General features: G+C 29.8%; 1 long non-coding RNA gene across 1 annotated transcript; it reads left to right on the top strand.

Annotated features, from left to right (window-relative positions):
- Positions 1-1,667: 1,667 nt before the first annotated feature.
- LOC127727764 (uncharacterized) lies at positions 1,668-12,180 on the top strand. The gene is made up of 11 exons (XR_007993862.1): positions 1,668-1,733; positions 3,577-3,669; positions 5,770-5,839; positions 6,318-6,386; positions 6,938-7,006; positions 8,033-8,158; positions 9,115-9,183; positions 9,735-9,802; positions 10,281-10,349; positions 10,819-10,887; positions 11,904-12,180. It is a non-coding gene; the product is annotated as an uncharacterized LOC127727764 (long non-coding RNA).
- The last annotated feature ends 2,664 nt before the right edge of the window (positions 12,181-14,844 follow it).

The raw sequence follows: 14,844 nt of genomic DNA, 5'->3' as shown, positions 1-14,844 counted from the left end.
TTGACTATTTTGTATTATTATTTTCAGAAAAATGTTCAAACTCGCCGAATAATCTCACAAAATCGGAAGAAATCATTTGGCGACTTTTTAAACAGGTATATTCGAATGACTGTTTGCAAAAAGCAAAACATCAAGATCAAGCTAATCAAATGTACAATTATTCTACCTAATATAACAGCGTTGTTGAGTGCGGTTACATTTTGTTAAAAATATTAACTAAAAAAAGTACGCACTTAAAACAATCTTATCCATTAGCAATTGCGAATAAAAGAACGTTTTTCTATTGCAAGGGGAGTCTTTAAAAAGCCGAAACTAGTGACAAAGTTAGCAAAAAATTAAATCAGCCCTTTTATGAAAAGATGCTTTCAATGAACATAACAATGGTAACTTCATATTTCCGACAATTAGTTGTAAACCCATTCGAACACATATATCTGCATTCTTAGTTACTGATTATTTTTGTAAAAAATATGAATGAACAAAAATATATAGTATACACTGTTTTTCATTATACATTGATTACTTACTTCATCCACATACAATTATTGACTATTTTGTATTATTAATTTCAGAAAAATTTTCAAACTCGTCGAATAATCATACAAAATCAGAAGCAAAAACGTTGGCGACTTTTAAACAGCTATATTCTAATGACTGTTTGCAAAAAGCAAAACATCAAGATCAAGCTAATCAACTATACAGTTATTCCACCTAATAATGGCGCTGTTGAGTGTGGTTTAATTTTGTTAAAAATATTGACTCAAAAAAAGTACGCACGTAAAACAATCTTATCGATAAGCAATTGCTAATAAAAGAACGTTTTTGTATTTCAAGGAGAGTCTTTAAATAGTCGAAACTAGTGACAACGTTTGCAGAAAAATAAATCAGCCCTTTTATGAAAAGATGCTTTCAATGAACATAACGATGGTTACTTCATATTTCAGACAATTAGTTGTAAACCCATTCGAACACATATATCTACATTCTTAGTTACTAATTATTTTCGTAAAAAATCTGAATAAACAAAAATTTATAGTGTACATTGTTTTCCATTATACATTGATTACATACTTTATCAATATACAATTATTGACTATTTGGTATTATTAATTTCAGGAGAATGTTCAAACTCGCCGAATAATCTCACAAAATCGGAAGAAAACATTTGGCTACTTTTTAAACATGTATATTCAAATGACTGTTTGCAAAAAGCAAAACATCGAGATCAAGCTAATCAAATGTACAGTTATTCTACCTAATATAACGGCGCTGTTGAGTGTGGTTTAATTTTGTTTAAAATGTTGACTCAAAAATGGAAGCCACGTAAAACAATCTTATCCATAAGCAATTGCGAATAAAAGAACGTTTTTCTATTGCAAGGAGAGTCTTTAAAAAGTCGGAACTAGTGACAAAATTTGCAGAAAAACAAATCAGTGCTTTTATGAAAAGATACTTTCAATGACGATAACAAAGGCAACTTCATAATTCAGACAATTAGTTGTAAACCCAGTGGACAACATATACCTGCATTTTTAGTTACAGGTTATTTTTGTAAAAAAAATATGATTGAACAAAAATATAGAGTATACACTGTTTTCCATTATACATTGATAACTTACTTCATCAATATACAATTATTGACTCTTTTGTATTATTAATTTCAGGAGAATTTTCAAACTCGTCGAATAATCACACAAAATCAGAAGCAAAAATATCTGCGACTTTTTAAACAGGTATATTCGAATGACTGTTAGGAAAAATGCAAAACATCAAGATCAAGCTAATCAACTGTACAGTTATTCTACCTAATATAACGTCGCTGATGAGAGTGGTTTAATTTTGTTAAAAATATTGACTGAAAAAAAGTACGCACGTAAAACAATCTTATCCATGAGCAATTGCGAATAAAAGAACGTTTTTGTATTTCAAGGAGAGTCTTTAAAAAGTCGGAACTAGTAACAAAGTTTGCAGAAAAATAAATCAGCGGTTTTATGAAAGGATGCTTTCAATGAACATAACAATGGTAACTTCATCTTTCAGACAATTAGCTGTAAACCAATTCGAACACACATACCTGCATTTTTAGTTACTGATTATGTTTGTAAAAAATGCAAATGAACAAAAATATATAGTATACATTGTTTTCCATTATACATTGATTACTTACTTCATCAATATACAATTATTGAATATTTTTTATTATTAATAAGAGGAGAATTTTCAAACTTGTCGAATCATCTCACAAAATCAGAAGCAAAAAATTCGGCGACTTTTTAAACAGGTATATTCGAATGACTGTTAGCAAAAAAGCAAAACATCAAGATCAAACTTATCAACTGTACAGTCATTCTACCTAACATACCGGCACTGTTGAATGTGGTTTTAATTTGTTTAAAATATTGACTCAAAAATGTAGGCACGTAAAACAATCTTATTTATAAGCAATTGCGAATAAAAGAACGTTTTTCTATTGCAAGGAGAGTCTTTAAAAAGTCGAAATTAGTGACAAAGTTTGCATAAAAAAAAAATCAGCGCTTTTATGAAAAGATGGTTTCAATGAACCTAGCAATGATAACTTCATATTTTGGACAATTAGTTGTAAACCCATTCGAACACATATATCTGCATTCTTAGTTAATGATAATTTTGTTAAAAATCTGAATGAACATAAATATATAGTATACACTGTTTTCCATTATACATTGGTTACTTACTTCATCAATATACAACTATTGTCTATTTTTTATTAATGATTTCAAAGAAGTTTCAAACTCGTCGAATAATCTCACAAAATTAGAAGCAAAAAATTTGGCGACTTTTTAACCAGGTATATTCAAATGACTGTTAGAAAAAAGGCAAAACATCAAGATCAAGCTAATCAACTGTACAATTATTTCACCTAATATTACGGCACTGTTGAGTGTGGTTTAATTTTGTTCAAAATATTGACTTAATTAAATGTAGGCACGTAAAACGGTCTTATTCATAAGCAATTGCGAATAAAAAAAAGTTTTTCTATTGTAAAGAGAGTCTTTAATAAGTCGAAACTAGTGACAAAGTTTGCAGAAAAATAAATCAGCGCTTTTATGAAAAGATGCTGTCAATGAACATAACAATGGAAACTTCATATTTCAGACAATAATTTGTAAACCCATTCGAACAAATATATCTGCATTCTTAGTTACTGATTTTTTTTGTGAAAAATCTGAGTGAACAAAAATATATAGTATACTCTGTTTTCCATTATGCATTGATTACTTACCTCATCAATATACAATTATTGACTATTTTTTATTATTAATTCGAGGAAAATTTTAAAACTCGTCGAATAATATCACAAAATCAGAAGCAAAATATTCAGCGACTTTTTAAACAGGTACATTTGAATGACTGTTGGAAAAAAATCAAAACATCAAGATCAAACTAATCAACTGTAAAAGTATTCTACCTAATAAAACGACACTGTTCAGTGTGGTTTAATTTTGTTAAAAATATTGACTCAAAAAAAAATGTAGGGACGTAAAGCAATCTTATTCATAAGCAATTGCGAATAAAAGAACGTTTTTCTATTTCAAGGAGAGTCTTTAAAAAATCGAAACTAGTGACAAAGTTTGCAGAAAAATAAATCAGCGCTTTAATGAAAGGATGATTTCAATGAACATAACAAAGGTAACTTTTTATTTCAGACAATTAATTGTAAACCCATTCGAACACATATAGCTGCATTCTTAGTTATTGATTCTTTTTGTCAAAAATCTAAATGAACAAAAATATATAGTATACACTGTTTTCCATTATACATTGAATACTTACTTCATCAATATACGATTATTGAATATTTTTTATTATTAATTTGAGGAGTATTTTAAACTCATCGAGTAATCTCACAAAATCAGAAGCAAAAACTTCGGCGACTCTTTAAAACGGGACATTCGAATGACTGTTAGAAAAAAAGCAAAACATCAAATCAGACTAATCAACTGTACAATTATTTACCTAATATAACGGCACTGTTGAGTGTGATTTAATTTTGTTAAATATATTGACTCAACAAAAATGTAGGGACGTAAAGCAACCTTATTCATAAGCAATTGCGAATAAAAGAACGTTTTTCTATTGCAAGGAGAATCTTTAAAAAGTCAAAACTAGTGACAAAGTTTGCAGGAAAAAAAATCAGCGCTGTTATAAAAAGATGATTTAAATGAACATAACAATGGTAACTTCATATTTCTGTAAATAGACCACTTTCGAGTTCATCCGTCACCGGAACAAACTCGTGAATTATGCGCGCCTTTATGACGTCATTTACCAGATAGAGGGGATCCCCTGTATCCCTGCACTATTAACGTTCAGCAAGCGTCTAAGTGATCGTCATTGTGCAGGATAAACCAGAATTAACGTTTGTTTTGTAAGTACTTAATCACAATTCCCTAATGACATCAGTGCTGATTTTCAATTATGAGAATTTAATTTGCCGAATAATTCGTGCAATATGGCATTATAGTTTTCCAACCACTCGCTCAACATTGGAACGGAAGTGACGATGCCCCTAAACGCACGAATGATGTTCACTAAAACCAGAGATTTTGACAGAAATGCATGGAACTCGAAAGTTGTCTATCAATTGTAAACCCATTCGAACACATATATCTGCATTCTTAGTTATTGATTATTTTTGTAAAAAATCTGAATGAACAAAAATATATAGTATACACTGTTTTCCTTTATACATTGATTACTTACTTCATCAATATACAATTATTGACTATTTTTTTATTAGTAATTGCAGGAGAATTTTTAAACTCGTCGAATAATCTCACAAAAAAAGAAGCAACAAATTCGTCGACTTTTTAAACAGGTACATTCGAATGACTGTTGGAAAAAAATCAAAACATCAAGATCAAACTAATCAACTGTAACATTACTCCACCTAATATAACTGCACTGTTGAGTGTGGTTTAATTTTGTTAAAAATATTGACTCAAACAAATGTAGGCACGTAAAATAATCTTGTTCATAAGCAATTGCGAATAGAAGAACGTTTTTCTATTGCAAGGAGAGGCTTTAAAAAGTCGAAACTAGTGACAAGGTTTGCAGAAAAATAAATCAGCGCTTTTATGAAAAGATGCTTTCAATGAACATAGCAATGGTCACTTCATATTTCAGACAATTACTTACTTCATTAACATACAACTATTGACTATTTTTTATCATTAATTTCAGTGAATTTTCAAACTCGTCAAATAATCTCACAAAATCAAAAGCAAACAATTCGTCGACTTTTTAAACAGGTATATTCAATTGACTGTTAGAAAAAAATCATAACATCAAGATCTAGCTTATCAACTGTACAATTATTCTACTTATATAACGGCACTGTTGAGTGTGGTTTAGTTTTGTTAAAAATATTGACTTAAAAAAATGTAGGCACGTAAAATAATCTTGTTCATAAGCAATTGCGAATAAAAAAAACGTTTTCCTATTGTAAGGAAAGGCTTTAAAAAGTCGAAACTAGTGACAAAGTTTGCAAAAAATAAATCACCGCTTTGATGGAAAGATGCTTTCAATGAACATAATCATGGAAACTTCATATTTCAGACAATACGTTGTAAACCCATTCGTACAAAAATATCTGCATTCTTAGTTATTGATTATTTTTGTAAAAAATCTAAATGAACAAAAATATATAGCATAAACTGTTTTCCATTATACATTGATTAACTACTTATCAATATACAACTAATGACTATTTTTTATTATGAATTTCAGGAGAATTTTCAAACTCGTCGAATAAGCTCACAAAATCAGAAGCAAAAAATTTCGGCAACTTTTTAAACAGGTATATTCGAATGACTGTTAGAAAAAAAACAAAACATCAAGATCAAGCTAATCAACTGTACAATCATTCCACTTAATATAACGGCACTGTTGAGTGTGGTTTAATTTTGTTAAAAATGTTGACTCAATAAAATGTAGGCACGTAAAACAATCTTATTCATAAGCAATTGCGAATAAAAGAACGTTCTTCTATTTCAAAGAGAGTCTTTAAAAAGTCGAAACTAGTGACAAATTTTGCAGAAAAATAAATCAGCGCTTTTATGAAAAGATGCTTTCAATGAACATAACAATGGTAACTTCATATTTCAGACAATTAGTTGTAAGCCCATTCGAACAGATATAACTGCATTTTTAGTTATTGCTTATTTTCGTAAAAAATCTAATGAAAAAAATATATAGTATACCCTGTTTTCCATTATACATTGATTACTTACTTCATCAATATACAATTATTGACTATTTTTTATTATTAATTTCAGGAGAATTTTCAAACTCGTCGAATAATCTCACAAAATAAGAAGCAAACATTTCGGCGACATTTTTAACAGGTATATTCGAATGAACGTAAGACAAAAAGCAAAACATCAAGATCAAGTAATCAACTGCAACAAATGGAAGTTTTTAACGACCTTGACTGGCTATACAGCCCTTGCACGGTCGGCTATATATAATCAACTGTACAATTATTCTACCTAGTATAACGGCACTGTTGGGTGTGGTTTAATTTTGTTGAACATATTGACTAAAAAAAGTAGGCACGTAAAACAATCTCATTCATAAGCAATTTCGAATAAAACAACGTTTTTCTATTGCAAGGAGAGTCTTTAAAAAGTCGAAAGTAGTGACAAAGTTTGCAGAAAAAAAAAATCAGCGCTTTTATGAACAGATGCTTTCAATGAACAAAACAATGGTAACTTCATGTTTCAGACAATTAGTTTTAAGCCCATTCGAACAAATATAACTGCATTCTTAGTTATTGATTTTTTTTTGTAAAAAATCTGAATGAAAAAAATATATAGTATATCCTGTTTTCCATTATACATTGATTACTTACTTCATCGATATACAATTATTGACTATTTTTTATTATTAATTTCAGGAGAATTTTCAAACTCGTCGAATAACCTCACAAAATAAGAAGGAAACATTTCGGCGATATTTTTAACAGGTATATTCGAATGACCGTTAGACAAAAAGCAAAAAATCAAGATCAAGATAATCAACTGTACACTTATTCTACCTAATATAACGGTAATGTTGAGTGTGGTTCAATTTTGATGAACCTATTGACCCGAAAAAAAGTAGGCACGTAAAACAGTCTCATCCATAAGCAATTTCGAATAAAAGAACGTTTTTCTATTGCAAGGAGAGTCTTTAAAAAGTCGAAATAAGTGACAAAGTTTGCAGAAAAAAAGATCAGCGCTTTTATGAAAAGATGCTTTCAATGAACATAGCAATGTAAACTTCATATTTCAGACAAATAGTTGTAAGCCCCTTGCAACAAATATAACTGCATTTCTAGTTACTGATTATTTTTGTAAAAAATCTGAATGAAAAAAATATATAGTATTCCCTGTTTTCCGTTACACATTGATTACTTAGTTCATCAATATACAATTATTGACTTTTTTTTATTATTAATTTCAGCAGAATTTTCAAACTCGTCGAATAATCTCACAAAATAAGAAGAAAAAATTTTGGTGAATTTTTTAACAGGTATATTCGAATGACCGTTAGAAAAAAAGCAAAAAATCAAGATCAAGATAATTCACTTTACAATTATTCTACCTTATATAACGATACTGTTGAGTGTGGTTTATTTTTGTTGAACATATTTACTCAGAAAAAGTAGGCACGTAAAACAATCTCATCCATAAGAAATTTCGAATAAAAGAACGTTTTTCAATTGCAAGGATAGTCTTTAAAAAGTCGAAACTAGTGACAAAGTTTGCAAAAAAATAAATCAGCGCCTTTATGAAATGATGTTTTTAATGAACATAACAATGGTAACTTCATATCTCAGACAATTAGTTGTAAGCCCTTTCGAACAAATGTAACTGCATTCCTAGTTACTGATTATTTTTGTAAAATATCTGAAAGAAAAAAATAAATAGTATACCCTGTTTTCCATTACACATTGATTACTTACTTCATCAATATACAATTATTGACTATTTTTTATTATTAATTTCAGGAGAATTTTCACACTCGTCGAATTGTCTCACAAAACAAGTAGGAAAAATTTCGGAGACCTGTTTAACAGGTATATTCGAATGACCGTTAGAAAAAAAGCAAAACATCAAGATCAAGATAATCAATGGTACAATTATTCTACCTAAAATAACGGTACTGTTGAGTGTGGTTTAATTTTCTTGAACATATTGACTCAAAAAAAGTAGGCACGTAAAACAATCTCAACCATAAGCAATTTCAAATAAAAGAACGTTTTTCTATTGCAAGGAAAGTCTTTAAAAAGTCGGACAAAATTTGCAGGAAAAAAAATCAGCGCTTTTATGAAACGATGCTTTCAATGAACATCACAATGTTAACTTCATATTTCGGACAATTAGTTGTAGCCCATTCGAACAAATAAAACTGCATTCCTAGTTACTGATTATTTTTGTAAAAAATCGGAAAAAAAAGTATATCGTATACCCTCTTTTTCATTACACATTGATTACTTACTTCATCAATATACAATTATTGAGTAATTTGTATTATTAATTTCAGAAGAACTTTCAAACTCGATGAATAATTTCACAAAATAAAAAGGAAAAATTTCCGCGACTTTTTTAACAGGTATATTCGAATGACCGTTAGAAAAAAGCAACACATCAAGATCAAGATAATCAACTGTACAATTATTCTACCTTATAGTACGGCACTGTTGAGTGTGGTTTAATTTTGTTGAACATATTGACTTAAAAAAAAGTAGGCACGTAAAACAATCTCATTCATAAGCAATTTCGAATAAAAGAACGTTTTTCTATTGCAAGGAGAGTTTTTAAAAAGTCGAAACTAGTGACAAATTTTGCAGAAAAATAAATCAGCGCTTTTATGAAAAGATGTTTTCTATGAACATAACAATGGTAACTTCATATTTCAGAAAATTAGTTGTAAGCCCATTCGAACAGATATAACTTCAATTTTAGTTATTGCTTATTTTCGTAAAAAATCTGATGAAAAAAATATATAGTATACCCTGTTTTCCATTATACATTGATTACTTACTTCATCAATATACAATTATTGACTATTTTTTATTATTAATTTCAGGAGAATTTTCAAACTCGTCGAATAATCTCACAAAATAAGATGGAAACATTTCGGCGACATTGTTAACAGGTATATTCGAATGACCGTTAGACAAAGAGCAAAACATCAATATCAAGATAATCAACTGCAACAAATGGAAGTTTTTAACGACCTTGACTGGCTATACAGCCCTTGCACGGTCGGCTATATATAATCAACTGTACAATTATTCTACCTAGTATAACGGCACTGTTGGGTGTCGTTTATTTTTGTTGAACATAATGACTAAAAAAAGTAGACACGTAAAACAATCTCATCCATAAGCAATTTCGAATAAAACAACGTTTTTCTATTGCAAGGAGAGTCTTTAAAAAGTCGAAAGTAGTGACAAAGTTTGCAGAAAAATAAATCAGCGCTTTTATGAAAAGATGTTTTCTATGAACAAAACAATGGTAACTTCATATTTCAGACAATTAGTTTTAAGCCCATTCGAACAAATATAACTGCATTCTTAGTTATTGATTATTTTTTGTAAAAAATCTGAATGAAAAAAATATATAGTATATCCTGTTTTCCATTATACATTGATTACTTACTTCATCAATATACAATTATTGACTATTTTTTATTATTAATTTCAGGAGATTTTCAAACTCGTCGAATAAGCTCACAAAATAAGAAGGAAACATTTCGGCGACATTTTTAACAGGTATAGTCGAATGACCGTTAGACAAAAAGCCAAAAATCAAGATCAAGATAATCAACTGTACACTTATTCTACCTAATATAACGCTAATGTTGAGTGTGGTTTGATTTTGTTGAACCTATTGACTCGAAAAAAGTAGGCACGTAAAACAATCTCATCCATAAGCAATTTCGAATAAAAGAACGTTTTTCTATTGCAAGGAGAGTCTTTAAAAAGTCGAAACTAATGACAAAGTTTGCAGAAAAAAAGATCAGCGCTTTTATGAAAAGATGCTTTCAATGAACATAACAATGTAAACTTCATATTTCAGACAATTAGTTGTAAGCCCCTTGAAACAAATATAACTGCATTTCTAGTTACAGATTATTTTTGTAAAAAATCTGAATGAAAAAAATATAAAGTATACCCTGTTTTCCATTACACATTGATTACTTAGTTCATCAATATACAATTATTGACTTTTTTTTATTATTAATTTCAGGAGAATTTTCAAACTCGTCGAATAATCTAACAAAATAAGAAGAAAAAATTTCGGTGAATTTTTTAACAGGTATATTCGAATGGCCGTTAGAAAAAAAGCAAAACATCAAGATCAAGATAATGAACTTTACAATTATTCTACCTTATATAACGGTACTGTTGAGTGTGGTTTATTTTTGTTGAACATATTTACTCAGAAAAAGAAGGCACGTAAAACAATCTCAATTTCGACTAAAAGAACGTTTTTTAATTGCAAGGATAGTCTTTAAAAAGTCGATACTAGTGACAAAGTTTGCAGAAAAATAAATCAGCGCTTTTATGAAATGATGTTTTCAATGAACATAACAATGGTAACTTCATATCTCAGACAATTAGTTGTAAGCCCTTTCGAACAAATATAACTGCATTCCTAGTTACTGATTATTTTTGTAAAATATCTTAAAGAAAAAAAATATAAAGTATACCCTGTTTTCCATTACACATTGATTACTTACTTCATCAATATACAATTATTGACTATTTTTTATTATTAATTTCAGGAGAATATTCACACTCGTCGAATAGTCTCACAAAATAAGTAGGAAAAATTTCGGAGACTTTTTTAACAGGTATATTCGAATGACAGTTAGAAAAAAAGCAAAACATCAAGATCAAGATAATCAATAGGACAATTATTCTACCTAAAATAACGGTACTGTTGAGTGTGGTTTAATTTTGTTGAACATATTGACTCAAAAAAAGTAGGCACGTAAAACAATCTCAACCATAAGCAATTTCAAATAAAAGAACGTTTTTCTATTGCAAGGAAAGTCTTTAAAAAGTCGGACAAATTTTGCAGAAAAATAAATCAGCGCTTTTATGAAAAGATGCTTTTAATGAACATAACAATGGTAACTTCATATTTCAGACAATTAGTTGTAAGCCCATTCGAACAGATATAACTTCATTCTTAGTTATTGCTTATTTTTGTAAAAAATCTGATGAAAAAAATATATAGTATACCCTGTTTTCCATTATACATTGATTACTTACTTCGTCAATATACAATTATTGACTATTTTTTATTATTAATATCAGGAGAATTTTCAAACTCGTCGAATAATCTCACAAAATAAGAAAGAAACATTTCGGCGACATTTTTAACAAGTATATTCGAATGACCGTTAGACAAAAAGCAAAACATCAAGATCAAGATAATCAACTGTACAATTATTCTACCTAGTATAACGGCACTGTTGGGTGTGGTTTAATTTTGTTGAACATATTGACTAAAAAAAGTAGGAACGTAAAACAATCTCATCGATAAGCAATTTCGAATAAAACAATTTTTTTTCTATTGCAAGGAGAGTCTTTAAAAAGTCGAAACTAGTGACAAAGTTTGCAGAAAAATAAATCAGCGCTTTTATGAACAGATGCTTTCAATGAACATAACAATGGTAACTTCATATTTCAGACAATTAGTTTTAAGCCCATTCAAACAAATATAACTGCATTCTTAGTTATTGATTATATTTTGTAAAAATCTGAATGAAAAAAATATATAGTATATCCTGTTTTCCAGTATACATTGATTAATTACTTCATCAATATACAATTATTGACTATTTTTTTTTATTAATTTCAGGAGAATTTTCAAACTCGTCGAATAACCTCACAAAATAAGAAGGAAACATTTCGGCGACATTTTTAACATGTATATTCGAATGACCGTTGGACAAAAAGCAAAACATCAAGTAGAAGATAATCAACTGTACAATTATTCTACCTAATAAGACGGCTCTGTTGGGTGTGGTTTAATTTTGTTGAACATATTGACTAAAAAAAGCAGGCACGTAAAACAATCTCATCCATAAGTATTTTCGAATAAAAGAGCGTTTTTCTATTGCAAGGAGAGTCTTAAAAAAGTCGGTACTAGTGACACAGTTTTCAGAAAAACAAATCATAGCTTTTATGAAAAGATGTTTTCAACGAACATAACAATGGTTACTGCATATTTCAGACAATTAATTGTAAACGCATTCGCACAAGTATAACTGCATTCTTAGTTATTGATTATTTTTGCAAACAATCTGAATGAAATATTATATAGTAGACTTTTTTTATCCATTATACATTGATTGCTTACGTCATCAATGTACAATTATTGACTATTTTTTATTATTAATTTCAGGAGAATTTTCAAACTCGTCGAATATACTCACAAAATAAGAAGCAAACATTTCGGCAACTTTTTTAACAGGTATATTCGAATGACCGTTAGAAAAAAGGGAGACATCAAGATCAAGATAATCAACTGTACAATTATTCAACCTAGAAGAACTGAAATGTTATGTGTGATTTAATATTGTTGAAAATATTGACTAAGAATAAGAAGGCACGTACAACAATCACAATCATAAGCAATTTCGAATAACACAATGTTTTTCTATTGCAAGGAAAATCTTTAAAAAGTCGAAACTAGTGACAAAATTTGTAGAAAAATAAATTATCGCTTTTATAACAATGGTTACTTTATATTTCAAGCAATTAATTGTAAACGCATTCGAACAAATATAACTGCATTCTTAGTGATTGATTATTTTTGTAAAAAAATCTAAATGAAAAATTATATGATATACTTTTTTTTATCCATTATACTTTGTTTGCTTACTTCATCAATATATACGTATTGACTATTTTTTATTATTAATTTTCGGTTGTGTTTGATTCCTTTGTTGCTGTTTCCATAACTTAAATCTTTTTACAGGATAGAGTTCCTTCTTGGAGGGCCAGAGATTTTCTGTCAAGGTTTCCTTTCTTTGGATAAGTTGCCGACCAAGGCTGACGAGCCATTATCTGTCCGTTTTGTTTTCTAGAGATTTCTTTCTCCAAAACAAATCTCTTCAAGGATAACGATCCACAGTGGGCCTTCACTCTGCATCTTTGAACCCTTGCTGCTCTAAGATCTCCTACAATGAAGCCTGAGATACTAGATCCCAGTTACCATGCGCTATCGCAAAGAGACATTGGAGAAGTGTTACAGTGTAGAGGCTATGTACTGGCAGGAGAGGCTTACTCACTCGGGTCTCATTTCGTTTACATATTTAGGCTAGTCAACGGCTGCTGCTTTGATAAAAACAACCCTACTAGACTCATGCAAGTGCTCTGTGGAAGAAAAAAACATCAGCTCACGTTTTTCAATTGTTAAACTGCTGATTAATTATGTAGTAATTTTGTTCAGCAGTTTCTGGGAAAAGTGCGACAAAAATATTTGTTATACAAACGGACGCACATATGAAAGAACCAGGTGATGGCTCTATTGGCCCACTTGTAGGAGAAAGACACTTGTTCATTTCTACATTTACAAAAAATCCTATTATATTTATGTCCAAGGTCTGCAACGTACATTTTGGTCTAAAATAAAAATCGGTAGGAAAATTGCTATTAGTAACACAATAAATAATTTTAAAGTTAATAATATATGCGTACATGACTTTTGACTAGCTTTTAGTTAGTTCGAATACTCTCAGATGTGTACTTTGTTTCTTTACAGTTTTTGTTAGTTTTTATTGTGCTTTGTATCAATCTGACGAGTTAAGCTCTTTTCAACTGATCATAATGGTTTGTTCTTATGCTGTGCTGTTACACCACTGACCCAGGTTTGGGGATGTTTGGGGCACCAGCAAGCATGTTTTAACTATGCCACATTCTGTTTGTACATGTCCCAGTTACCATGGTTACGGAAATCTTTCATCTATTGTCAACAAACACTGGCGTCTTATTGAAAATGATCCTTCCTTAAAAGAGGTTTTTTCCATCACCTCCCGTCATGGCTTACCGCAGACCCAAAAACCTCAAAGATAGTCTAGTCACATCTAAAGTATCTAAACAAGATACATCGAAAATAGGAGGATATGTCATGCGGAAGAGGCAACTGTAAGTACTGCAAAGTCGCCAACATTGAAACCCAATTCGTCAGCACAGTCACAAAAAATAAATACAACCTATGTATAACACCCAATTGCAAAACGCAAAATTGTATTTATGTTCTAACGTGTGGAACTTGTAAGGTGCAATATGTTGGTGAAACAGAAACACCATTCAACATCCGACTGAATAACCATTGGTCATTTTATGCAAAAGACAGAAACTGCCCTATCACAAAACATCTTTTAAGAGAAGGGCATGATTTTGTAAACGTCACATTTTAAATCATTAAGAAAAAACAAAATAGGACACGCGAGGGAGACAACAGAGAGAGAGATTTTGGATCCACCAGTTATGGACTATTTAACCTGGTGCACTCAATGAAAGGGACGAAAAAAGATTTATAAACCAATCAAAATAATAATCTTGAAATCCGTACAATGTATACAACACCAATAAATATGTTAAACTTTTATTCCAACTGCGTGTATTTTAAGCTACAGAAATATTTTTTTGTCATGCATCCGATTTCACCTGGATAGATGCACACGCCTGATGAAGCTAGTTTGTCTAGCGAAATATTGCGTATATCTATTTAAAATCTAATAGAACTATTATAATGTATCAATTAGCGTGTTTAAGTTATATTCTTAGACATT

Source organism: Mytilus californianus, unplaced genomic scaffold (assembly GCF_021869535.1).
Source record: "Mytilus californianus isolate M0D057914Y unplaced genomic scaffold, xbMytCali1.0.p SCAF_1, whole genome shotgun sequence".
NCBI lineage: Eukaryota > Metazoa > Mollusca > Bivalvia > Mytilida > Mytilidae > Mytilus > Mytilus californianus.
The sequence above is the reverse complement of the archived record's forward strand: the minus strand, read 5'-3'. Positions and strand labels throughout refer to the sequence as shown.